This window comes from Pholcus phalangioides, unplaced genomic scaffold, assembly GCF_987345545.1.
Source record: "Pholcus phalangioides strain wild (caught in Gottingen) unplaced genomic scaffold, Ppha-v1.0 ptg000017l_1, whole genome shotgun sequence".
Classification (NCBI taxonomy): Eukaryota; Metazoa; Arthropoda; class Arachnida; order Araneae; family Pholcidae; genus Pholcus; species Pholcus phalangioides.
In genome coordinates, this window is record NW_028301610.1 from 64,982,534 (window position 1) to 64,994,550 (window position 12,017).

The 12,017-nt window shown below is 39.5% G+C and overlaps 1 protein-coding gene across 1 annotated transcript in view; it reads left to right on the forward strand.

Moving 5' to 3' along the window:
* Window positions 1-12,017, forward strand: part of LOC149074642 (uncharacterized) — a 233,868-nt gene that overhangs the window by 76,853 nt on the left and 144,998 nt on the right. The gene's annotated exons all lie outside the window — the stretch shown is intronic.

Consider the following 12,017-nt stretch of genomic DNA (forward strand, 5'->3'; position numbering starts at 1 on the left):
GACTGGAATCTTCCTGGCATTGACTGGAAAAATATGGAATCCCTGTCCAGCAATCACAGAATTAATAACAAAGTTTTAGATATCTTCCTTAAATTTAACTTGGTCCAATCCATTTTAGAACCCAAAAGAGCCACCCTTTACTCCAGCTCTACCTTAGATCTCATTGCTACCTCCAATCGAATTTCAATCCTTTCCACTTCCATCTTTGAGGGTTGCTCCAACCATAATATCCCAGTAATTAACTTTTCCCTCCGCCATTCTATCCCATCCTACAAACTCCCCCATAAACGTAATTTCAACAAGGCAAATTATTCACTTATGCAAAATAATTTTCGCTCTCACTTCAATGATTTCCTATCCATATCCTCTTCTAACAATATCCACACCCTCTGGACCTCTTTTAAATGTATTATAGACAAATGCTTAGCTACAGTTCCAATTAAAGTTTCTTTTAAGTATTTTTTTAATCCCTGGATCACCAGAGATATTATTCATTTACAGAAGAAAATCCGCCGAATCGCCTTCAAATATAAAACCAACAAATCCAATTCACTCAAATCTATAATTTCAGCCTCCACCCGAGACCTCAGAAACCTCATTTCCGTCCAAAAGTCCAGATACCTCTCTCATTCTCTACCCCATTACTTAAAAACCAATCCAACAAAATTCTGGAGTTACCTTAGAACTAAATCTGTTGGTCCCACTTCCCTCATAAGTTCAAATAAATATACATCTCCTTCAGAGATGGCTGCCGAATTCAATTTAGCGTTCTGCTCGGTTTTCTCAATAGACCCCTCTCCTCCCCAATATTCTTTTTTTGATTCTATCCACAACTCACCCCCAATATCCTTCTCCAAACAAGATATCCTAAAACTATTGAAAAAACTGAAACCCCATTCTGTTGGCCCCGACGACATCCCAAATTCTATTCTTAAATTCTGTGCTGATGAAGTCGCCGACTATCTTTTAATCCTGTTCAATGTTTCACTAAATTCTGCTACCCTCCCAAACGACTGGAAAATCAATAAAATTATTCCTATCCACAAATCGGGTCCACTTTCTAATCCTCTGAACTTCAGGCCAATAGCAATCACCACCTCCTGCTGTAAAATCTTCGAACATGTTGTAGCAAAAGAAATCCGCATCCACATTGGTCTCCATCAACTTTTTTCCCCCAACCAACACGGCTTTAGACAATCTCTACTACCTCTCAATTGGCCCTCTTCATCCACGACCTCTCTGAAGCCATTGATAAAAACCTACAAACTGATATCGTATTCCTAGATTTCTCTAAAGCCTTTGATAAAAAGTTCCCCACGATAAACTTCTCCTCAAACTCTCACGCCTTGGCCTTAATGTACAATTACTTAATTGGGTGGAGGCTTTTCTAAAACATTGTAAACAGTTTGTTCATTTTGATGATCATAACTCACCATCCGTCCCCGTAAAGTCTGGGACCCCTCGAGGATCGGTCCTCTCCCTGTTACGTTTCCTAATTTATATCAATGACCTTCCATAATCCCTCAACTTCACCACTAGACTATTTGCTGATGACTGTGTAATTTACCGTATCATTCACTATCAATCTGATCAAGAACTTCTCCAACATAACCTGGCTTCCATCGCCAACTGGTGTTCCCTATGGCAAATGCCAATGAATATCTCAAAAACGGTTCACATGAAAGTTACCTGTAAACTTATTCCTCTTGAATACTCCTACTCCATCAATCATTTAACGTTATCCCAAGTTTCTCATATCAAATACCTCGGTGTCATAATTTCAGCCGACCTACGTTGGAACAAACACGTCCACTAAATTTACCAGATGTGTCTTAACAAACTTTTCTTCCTCCGCCGCAATCTTAAACACTGTACTCGGGATATCAGACTTCTGTTACCAAACTTATATCTCCCCCATTCTTTCATATGCCGCTGAAATCTGGGACCCCTACACCTCCAGTAATGTAGACAAACTCGAATCAATCCAAAATAAATCCGCCCAATTTGTTCATGACTGCTGGTCATCTTTCATTTCTGTGTCCGAACTTAAAAATGAACTTCATCTCCTCCCTCTCTCTACTTTTCGTCTCATTTCTCGATTAACATTGTTTTATAAAATTTTCCATGGTCAGTTCAACATACTGTAGATACTTCTGGTATCTTAGCCGAACCATCCTACATCTCTAGAAGACTCGACCATTCCCTTAAATTAAAACCTATTTTTGCTTCCACTGACTGCTTTAAATACAGCTTCTTTCCCCATACCATTGGTGAATGGAACAAACTCCCAAGCTCTATTGTTGAATCTTCCACTATCATTAGTTTTTTATCCAATATCAAACAATATCTTTGTCATTCTCAATCGCATCCTCTTGTATAAGCCCAAGGGCCAACAATATTGTATAAATAAATAAATTTATTTTGGATAATTTAAGGACCTTTCTGCAATAAAATCATGTTTTTTACCACCTAATTCAACAGCAATTTCACAACCACTGGATCAAGGAATTATCCTAAGTATGAAAACTTTTTACAGAAAATTAGACCAAAAAGAATTAGTGGATGTTGGAATGGACACAAAACGTTCCATTTTAGATGCTATTGAAATGATTGATTCTGTGTGGAAGTCAGTCACGAGTGCCACGATTTGGAACTGGTTTCCTCATGTTGGTTTTTGTTCCGAGTCTTTGGAAAACGATAATTTATCCGAAGATTCCTCTCAAATTACGTGTGGAGGAAACATAAATAACGCTACAGGTGATTTTATAGAGGATGAATTTTTGAACGTTGACTTTGATCTTGTAACGTCAGGACTTTTAGAAGACGACGGTATTCTAGAATCAATCAAGCAAAGAGGAAGTGCTTCATGTTCCGAAAAAATAGAATCACAGAAAGTTCAGATGAAGTATCTGCACCATCTCTCCATGATGCATTGAAAGCTGTAGATGTCATACGTCGATTTCTACGCACTCAGGAAAAAGCCGAACAATCGCGGGATAAACTGAACAGAATAATTTTTGTTTTCTCTGTGGAGACAAACAAATAAATATACTTGATTATTTTTCGTGAGGTAAATTTTTTTATGTGTTTTGATTCTATTATGAAACAACCCCAAATTAAAATTAATGAGAGAATTAACATTTTATTTAATCGAATTGTTTGAATGCATATAATTATGTACACAAAAACGATCGGACAAAAATTTAGAGTGAAACCCGCTAACTCGACATCCATTCAAGTCGACATGTTTGTTGATACTTTTAGGGCAGTGTTTCCCAAACTTATTCAGCCCACCCATCGCCCCCTTTTCAAAAACAAAATTTCTCATCGCCCCCCTGGAAGAGATGTTAAAAACCCACATTAAAAAGTTAAACGATGCAGCGACAAATTTTTGATTTTTTTGCATATACTATGCAAAAATAGTATAAAAAGGGTTAAAAGTTCTAAAATAATTATAAACATGCATATAACACAAAACATATTTAGTTGCATTTATTGTGGTCAAAGTAATATTCGCATCACACAAAAAATATCCATTAACGTTAAAATTATTTAAAAATACAGACGCAAAACTACAATTGTTACTTAGTTTTAATAAAAATAATTTTATTATTAATAGATGTTTTCCAAGTGTGATGATTGTTGCTTGGTTTTACTAAGCAGAGTTCTCAAACTCTCACAATTGAATATCTGTAGGTGATTTCGATTTTTGTCGAAAGATTTGTGACTGCATTGAAACGTCTCAAATACAAATACAAATACAACGCCACAACAGGCAAATTGCCCAACGAGGTGGCTGACTTAAGAACATCATGGATTCCCGAGCCATTTTTTGGAGGCCCTACCTACTACTGCTACAACCCCCCCCCCCCCCCCCCGCGGAACCCCCAACGAATCGGTACATGCGGGAATGTGCGTGTACGTGTAGTGAAACCTGACGTGAAGTTTTTTTTGTGTGTTTTTCTGTAATGCTTGTTATGTGTAGTGCTGCCATCTGCCACCAGTTTTCCAAACTATGAGTGAAGTGTTATGATTGAATGTTTTTATCGTTGTAGGACTGTTGCTCCCTGTGGCGAGACTTTTTAACGGGGAGATCGGCTCGCATTTGCGCCTTGAAGTTGGGAACCACAGAAAACCAACTTCGGCCGACCACCACTGTGGGGCTCGAACCCGTATCCTCGCATCGTGAGTCCGTCACTATAACCACTCGACCACCGCAGCGGCGAGGACGAGGTGCATGTGTGGTTCGATGGTATGATGGAACCGGACCTAAAATACTTTTATAAAGGATAGAGCTGGTAATGTGCTCGATAAGTTTGGTGTCATCGAAGATGAATCTGACTTAATAAAAACAATAACTTTGCCATTGCAAACAATTTTGATTTGTGCTTCCAGTTTAAAAAACGAATCTAAAGAAAAAATTAATGCAGGATGATTCTCCCAGAAAACGACAATTCGTAATTTGTGTACAAAATGTGGGGTAGCTCCGAAAATTCATTCTCGAACCCACGGGAGATATTTTTCATGCTAATGGAATTAACAACCAAATCATGTAGAACTGGGGTGCACAACCTTTTCAGTCCGCGGGTCAGATATGCGACAATTCTGCCTCTCGCGGGCTAGAAACTTGCATATGTGGATGGCCTGTATTTTACACGAATCTCGTAGTGTACACATTCAGACATTCAGGACACATTCTCGTAAAATTTTGTTCGTCCCAACGTTTTCATTAAATGCCCTGTGTTTTGCCTGATTTTCAAAGAGTCTTACTTGAATATTTGAGATTAAGAATTAAGATTTTTTTTCCCTACCTTATAAATTATACCTCTGACAATTTTTTGGCTGTAATTGGCAACTTCACTCATCTTTGACACAATTTTTTTAGGCTTGCAATTGTTGACTTTACTTTTTTCTGAAAAAAGTTTTTTTTGGCTGTAATTGGCCTCTATTTGCTTTTGAAAAGTTTTTGACTCTAATTGGCAATCTTTCTTGCCTTTGACAATTTTTTGGGGCTGAAGTTGATGACTTATCTTTGACAAATTTTTTTTGGTTGTGATTATGATATTTACTTGCCTTTGAAAAATTCTTGGCTACAATGTAATTGGCATCTTTACGTGTAATTGTGTGTATTGATACCGGAACACCTTTCGCGGGCCGCCGGAACTTATTGCTGGGCCGCGGGCAACAGGTTGTGCTCCCCTGATGTAGAAACTACAGTATATAAACAATGAAGTAGAAAAAAAAATTTTTGGGAACATCTTCAAAATTTAAGGTGGGGGAGCCTTTTTTATTTATTTATTATGAAAATTGATAAAATTGGGAGCAAGCAAACCCTTTAGTTGATAGAAATATAAATACAAATACAACGCCACAACAGGCAAAATGCCCAACGAGGTGGCTGATAAAAAGATGCCCATAAAAATATGGTTGTCATATGTTTCAAAAATACAGCAACCCAATTAAAAATGCAATTAACACAAATTACAAACAATATATACACATGATAAAATATTATACAATGCCCATAAAGAATACTTATGGTTGTCTTATTCTAAGAATGGATAGCTTCTCGATTTACCCCAACATGTTTATCGTATTTCTTTTTAAACGTGTCAATTGTGTTACAATTTACTACTTCCGGGGGTAAGCTATTCCATTTATTAACAACCCTATTGGAGAAAAATTCCCTGCGACACCATAACCTTGCATTGTCCCTCACCAATCGATACTGGTGTCCCCTTGTAAAAGCAGTCGATTGGCGGTGTACTAAAAGTTCATGGTCCATCCTATCCATCCCATTGAAAATTTTGAACACTTCGATCATATCTCCTCGACACCTGCGTTCATCCAATGTAAACATATTCAAAAAATGAAGTCTTTCTTCATAACTCAAGCCCCGTGTGCCAATAAGGACACGCGTAGCTCTTCTCTGCACCCCTTCAACCAAGTCTATGTCCCTCTGTAGGTATGGTCTCCAAAACCTTACAGCATACTCCAGTCCAGGACGAACTAAGCCTCGAAAAAGCGGAAGAATGACTTTAGGAGAACGCGAAGAGACCTTTTTGAAAATGAGACCAAGCATTCTATTCGATTTTTTGACAACCGCTGAACAATGTTCAGAAAACTTAAGTCGCTTCAGAAAACTTAAGTCGCTGTATTTCGCACATGAAAAATGTTCAGCTACATTAGTACCTCTCAATAACGGACACTCAAGATAGCGCCGTCTTAAGAGCATCATGGACAAACCCCCCTCCCCCCCGCCAAGTGATTTTTCTGATGCCCTACCTGGAAACTTCTCAAAAAATTAAACTACTTCTCGTTTTTCTGGGCCCCCTCTTTTTTTCAGGAGCCCATGCGTTCAGACGGCACTGACTCACGGGACCGAAAATTTTCGCCGCTAACGAGGAGTGGCCGTTAATGGATAGTAAAATTAGTAAAATAATCAGTCTCAGCGGGAGTCCGGAGTCCCGTTGACGTAATTCAAAAAGTTTTTGGTAACTGGAGGTGCTCACTAAAAACGGGGAGTGTCCGTTATGGAAGATTCCACTGTATATCCCCATAAATTCCAGGTACAGTATTTGTTTTTTCATCCAGAAAAATTAATAGCCATCTTCAAATTTGAACGTCAGACCGTCTTTTAATGCTATTTCTGTCAATTTTTCTTGTAAATGTGATAATTGTGTTATTGTTGGAGATCGAAAAGAAAAGTATCAGAAATTGTTATTTCATTCAGTACAGATTATTTCATTGCAGATTGTAAGGATCTTTTGGGAATACGTGTTGATCACGTTACATAAAAAATAAATATTATTTTAATCTCTCTGCACACGCCCCCTCTCGCTATTGTCAACTGCACCTTACACATTCTTGAAACAATTTAAACTACATTTAACTTATTATTATTAACTATTATTCTAGTTTTGTCTTTGAATTGTAGATTGGATATTTACCAATCTTGTACATTTGTAATTAAATACATTTACAATTTAGAATTGTAATAATCCTTTCCCTCATAAATTAAAGAAAGAACCTATGATAAAGGCAAATAGGGAGGAAAACGCTATGAATTCTCAAAGCATTTCATTACACTACGGGTGCCGTCGTCAAAGGATGAATACAACCACTATCAACGCAGACCGGGTATCCCACTTGGATTGATTACCAAATTATAAGCACATCGGGAAAAATACACTCATTGCCATAAAAGTGGCGTTGAACTTCGTTCTCCTTGGAGTATAAAACAGGTAAGCAGAGCTTGCTGGAGTGTATTTAATCGTTTGCAAAGGAAATGCTGAGGTAGACATGCCGTTACGCCGCCGTCGAAGACCATATGAGCAGTTGTCAGAGTTCGATAGGGGAAGAATCATCGGGATGATGGAAGCTGGGTGGTCAGCTCGGCGAGTTGCTCGTCAATTAGGCCGTTCTGATTTTACTGTGAGGAGGTGTTGGGACCAGTGGACAGAAGAGATGTCATTTACACGGCGACCAGGTTCAGGACGCCCTCGACAGACCAGTCGTCGAGAAGACCGTCACATCATCCGAAACGCACACGTAGAGCCAACTGCCTCATTGGCCGCTATCCAGACACAGGCAGCAGCTTCATTACGGGCCCCTGTGTCTTCCCGAACCATCGCAAGGTGCCTGGCTGAAGGACATCTGGTATCGCGGCGCCCATTACGTGTGCTGCCAATGACACCCACCCACCAACGCCTCCGTTTGGAGTGGTGTCGAGCACGATGGGATTGGACTGAAACGGAATGGAACCAGGTCGTCTTCAGCGACGAATCGAGATTCAACTTGAGCAGTGATGGCAATCGTGTTCATGTGTGGAGGCCCCGTGGTGAACGCTTCAATCCTGCCTTCGCTTTACAGCGACACACCGCTCCCACAGCTGGTGTCATGGTATGGGGTGCCATTGCTTACGATACACGGTCAACCCTAATATTGAACCATGGCACAATGACAGCCCAGCGGTACATCCATAACATCCTTCAGCCACATGTGTTGCCACTCATGGCAGGGCTCCCAGGAGCCATTTTTCAACGAGACAATACTAGGCCACACACAGCAAGGATGTCACAAGACTGCCTCTGCCACATTACCACCCTTCCCTGGCCTGCTCTATCCCCAGATTTGTCACCAATCGAGCATATCTGGGATCATTTGGGACGGCAAGTTGGACACCCTACGAGGTTGGTCGAACTAGAGGTGCATTTACAGCAACTGTGGAACGAGATGTCTCAGGACATCATACGGAACTTGTATGCCTCAATGCCCGCTCGTATCGCATCGTGCATTCGCGCTAGAGGGGGTCCAACAGCGTACTAAAACTTCTGTTCATCTGTACTTTTTTCTGCAATAAATGATCCTTTTTCTTGGATTTTCTAATCACTTACTTATATCAACGTAGTACTTATATGTGTAAAATTTCGTTTCATTTTGACGACTTCTTCTGGGTGTGTAAATTTTTATGGCAATGAGTGTACATCAAGTCAGAAACTGTGTCAGAATCAAGTGAGTCCATCGCCTACAGCCTACTCTGCTCGTATCAGCAAAATTGGTCACTTAATAAAATGTGATACATAATTATTCATTTCGATGACCAATAACACTAATAAATGTTCAACAATAAAGTTTGTAAAAAAAATGCAAAGTTTAATCGTTAAAATAAATTCATTTTTGAAATTATCGATCTTGGGAGCTCGTGAGACATTCATTGGTGTTTTTGGTTTGGTTAACCAGGTAAATTCTGAAACGAACTCGATCACTGGGTAAACAAAATATTTGGACTCAAGTCACGGAAGCCCCAATTCCTACCTTGCCCAGGACCTGTTCGTGTCTAAGTCGGGCTCAGGTTAGCTGCTATTTATTTTTCAAATCGCCAGAGTTACTGCGATATTATATAGGTCCATATTTTAAGAAAATGTAATTTTACATTATTTCAAGCACAGGTCTCTCACTTCTTTCTTGATTAAAACTGGCAAGCATCGGGGGGATTGCAATTGACTCTCTCTCTCTGTTTTCTTCTACATATAATTCCGAATGACATAATCATTCTAAATATTTACCATTGTTTTATGAACATATCTGAAATCTCGTTAAGATTGTAATGAAATTCAACCCTTTCAGCTCAAACATATTAAAAGGAAAAAAATTCGGATGAAACCACGCTAATTAAACGTAAAAATACAATAAAAAAATCCTTTCAGAGAGATGATTGATTATATAATTGAGTAATATTACTAATATAGAATGCAAAAAACCAACGATGTTCACTAAAAATACCCGGAAATTCATTGCCGTTTATTTCCGTGTATTTTTAACGAATATCGTTGGTTTTTTGCGTTCTACATTGCTAAAAAGGTAATTCCATCATACTATTAATATAATACTATACTTAAGAATGAGTCGATATAGAATGAATTTCGAATTGAGTAGAATCACTCTTCAAAGGTTGTATGAAAATGCATCGTTTTCTTTCAAGGAAAAACACTACATAAGTCACAGTAAAAATAAAAATTCAAGTTAAAAAAATCTAATAAATTTTCTACTAAACCGACACCATCGCGAGAAGAAATTTCTATCATCCGATGCTGAAGGAGCGTGTATCCCCCCCACCCATCCGTATATTCTTTGCAATATTCAAAGGAGAAACGATGCTTGTTTTCGGAGATATTACCAAAATTTCTCTTTTATCCTTATTGTCATAATCAGCGCGGTTACGGATAGCGCTCTTGATAAGCATTAATAGATAGCATAGGCACGGAAACCAAGAAAGCTGAGGTCCTTTGAGCCCCTCTCCTCAATACAATTTTTAAGGGGGTACTGAGCCCCCCCCCCCCAATTAATTTCTAAAAATTAAATGCAATGCACGTTCTCTCTGTCCTGCGTACACGCTTGAGTCTCGTGTATACGGGATGACAAGCAACTTTATGCCTTCCTTTCCCCCCCCCCCCACCACAATATTTTTTTCATGTCGGCGCCTCTGATAGATAGTACTGCCCAAGTGGGGCTTACTTAAGTCATGAAAATCGGTCAATATAAGAGGATTTAGTAATATCAAAATTTTGATGGAAAAAAATACATTATCGTACTTACGGCGTGGATTCAACAAACATCTTCTTCCGCATTACATTAATTTCTTTTCTAACACCATCGAAATTACAAATACAAACACAAAGGCCTCAAGAGGCAAATCGCCCAACAAGGTGGCTGAAGCTGATATGCATGTTTGAACCATCAAATGGGTCCATCCGTTGTGTAACAAACACTTAAGATATGTGCCTTTTTTGCACGAAAGTTCAAGACTGCTCGTCTGTAATTCATATTTTGGTACTTCCACACACGTTATCTTTGGGTTTAAGTAATTCACGAATTTGAACGAATACATTACAAAAATTTTCTATTACAAAGTTCCTCAAAGTGAGTGTCGGGGTTCCTAGTGGTGCCGTCACGAGCTGTTGACCATTGATGTTTGTGTCTCTTCCCAAGCGGTTCTTTTATAAAAAAAACCCAGCATGCAAAAAGGCCATAGCCGTAGGTGAATGAACAGTGATGCTAAAATTATGCTCCCACCCGCATCCTGCCTCAGGGTCCCGAGGCTGGGCTCTTTTCAGGCCATTGAATTTATGAGGTGAAAAAAAAAAGGACGAGAATGGTCTCGAGGTCCCGAAACCAGCTGCACTTTTTTGGGAAACGATAGCTCCAATAATGAATAGTCATTAGCAAAACCAGTCATTCCCAGATGGTGTTGAAATCTGCGACAGAAGGCTTTATCGATCAATTACAGTTACAATACAACTGGAATGTACTGCGCATATTCGGGGGGGGGGGGGACACTTTAGCTCTGTTTCCTTAACAGATAAAATGAGTAAAATTACTGTGTGCAAATATTCTTAGTTTTTTTTTTACTCCCATAGGCACGAAATATTTACGAAGGCTTTCTTCGGAAAAGGGTCCCAGTCTTCGAAAACTTATTTTTTCCTCTCGTCCTCCCATCGCCCCCTTATGCCCATTCGTAGCCCCCCCCCAATCGCGTCTGTAGCTGGTATCGCCCCCTTGAATAGTCCCATCGCCCACTTTGGGAAACACTGACATCCAAACTCGACATCCATTCAAGTCGACATGTTCGTTGATACTTTTAGGGTGTTGAGTTAGAGTGTCTACTGTATTTGTGTGTGTGTGATTCCTCATCAAAGGCACCAGAACCTACGAGCTGTGGATATTTGAGCCCCCCCCCCAATAAATTTTGTAAGGGGGCTGAGCCTCCCCTGAATAATTTTTAGAAAAACAATGAAGTGCGTCCTCCCTTTCCTGCATATGCGCTTCAGCCCCATATATATGGGACGGCCAGCAACTTTCGGCGTCTCTCCCCACCCAATGTTAATTTCTTCATGTTGGCGTTTCTGTTGTGAAGGCTGAAAAAATCGGACCTTCGAACTTGTTAATAAGCTTAATCATTGTTCACTTTACCTCCTCCCACTTTTTTCTTTTTTTCTGTTGTTTCATGTCCCCATCCCCAAGGGTCACACTCAAAAGAAGAGATGCTCTTAAGTTTACCGACAGCATAAGCAAGAGAAAGGATTCCCCCTCCCAAGTTATCTCGAGAGGTGCCTTCAGGGGGGGGGCACTCTGGGAGGATGGAATTTAGGATGGATGGAATGCCGCAGTGATTGTGAGATGTCTTATCTCGCAATTACTATTGTCACAGAACAAGTGCATTGAGATTCTGAAGAGAAAAGTAAAAAAATACAATTTTGAGCAGATGATTTCTACTATTTAAAGAATTTTTTTGTCAAAGTTTTTTCTGAGCCAAGTGTGAGAAACATCCATTCAAATTTTTGGGCAGACAGGGCTCCAGCCCTGGGGCCCGTGGAAAGATCTTTTTTATTATATTTCTTTCAGATATGTCCCATAGGAAAATAAACAGGACTCTTTAATATCAATCATATCAATTTGTGTGTGTACTCCTATGGACGGATATCTTGAACTACGTACCTTCTATTCTCATTGAAATT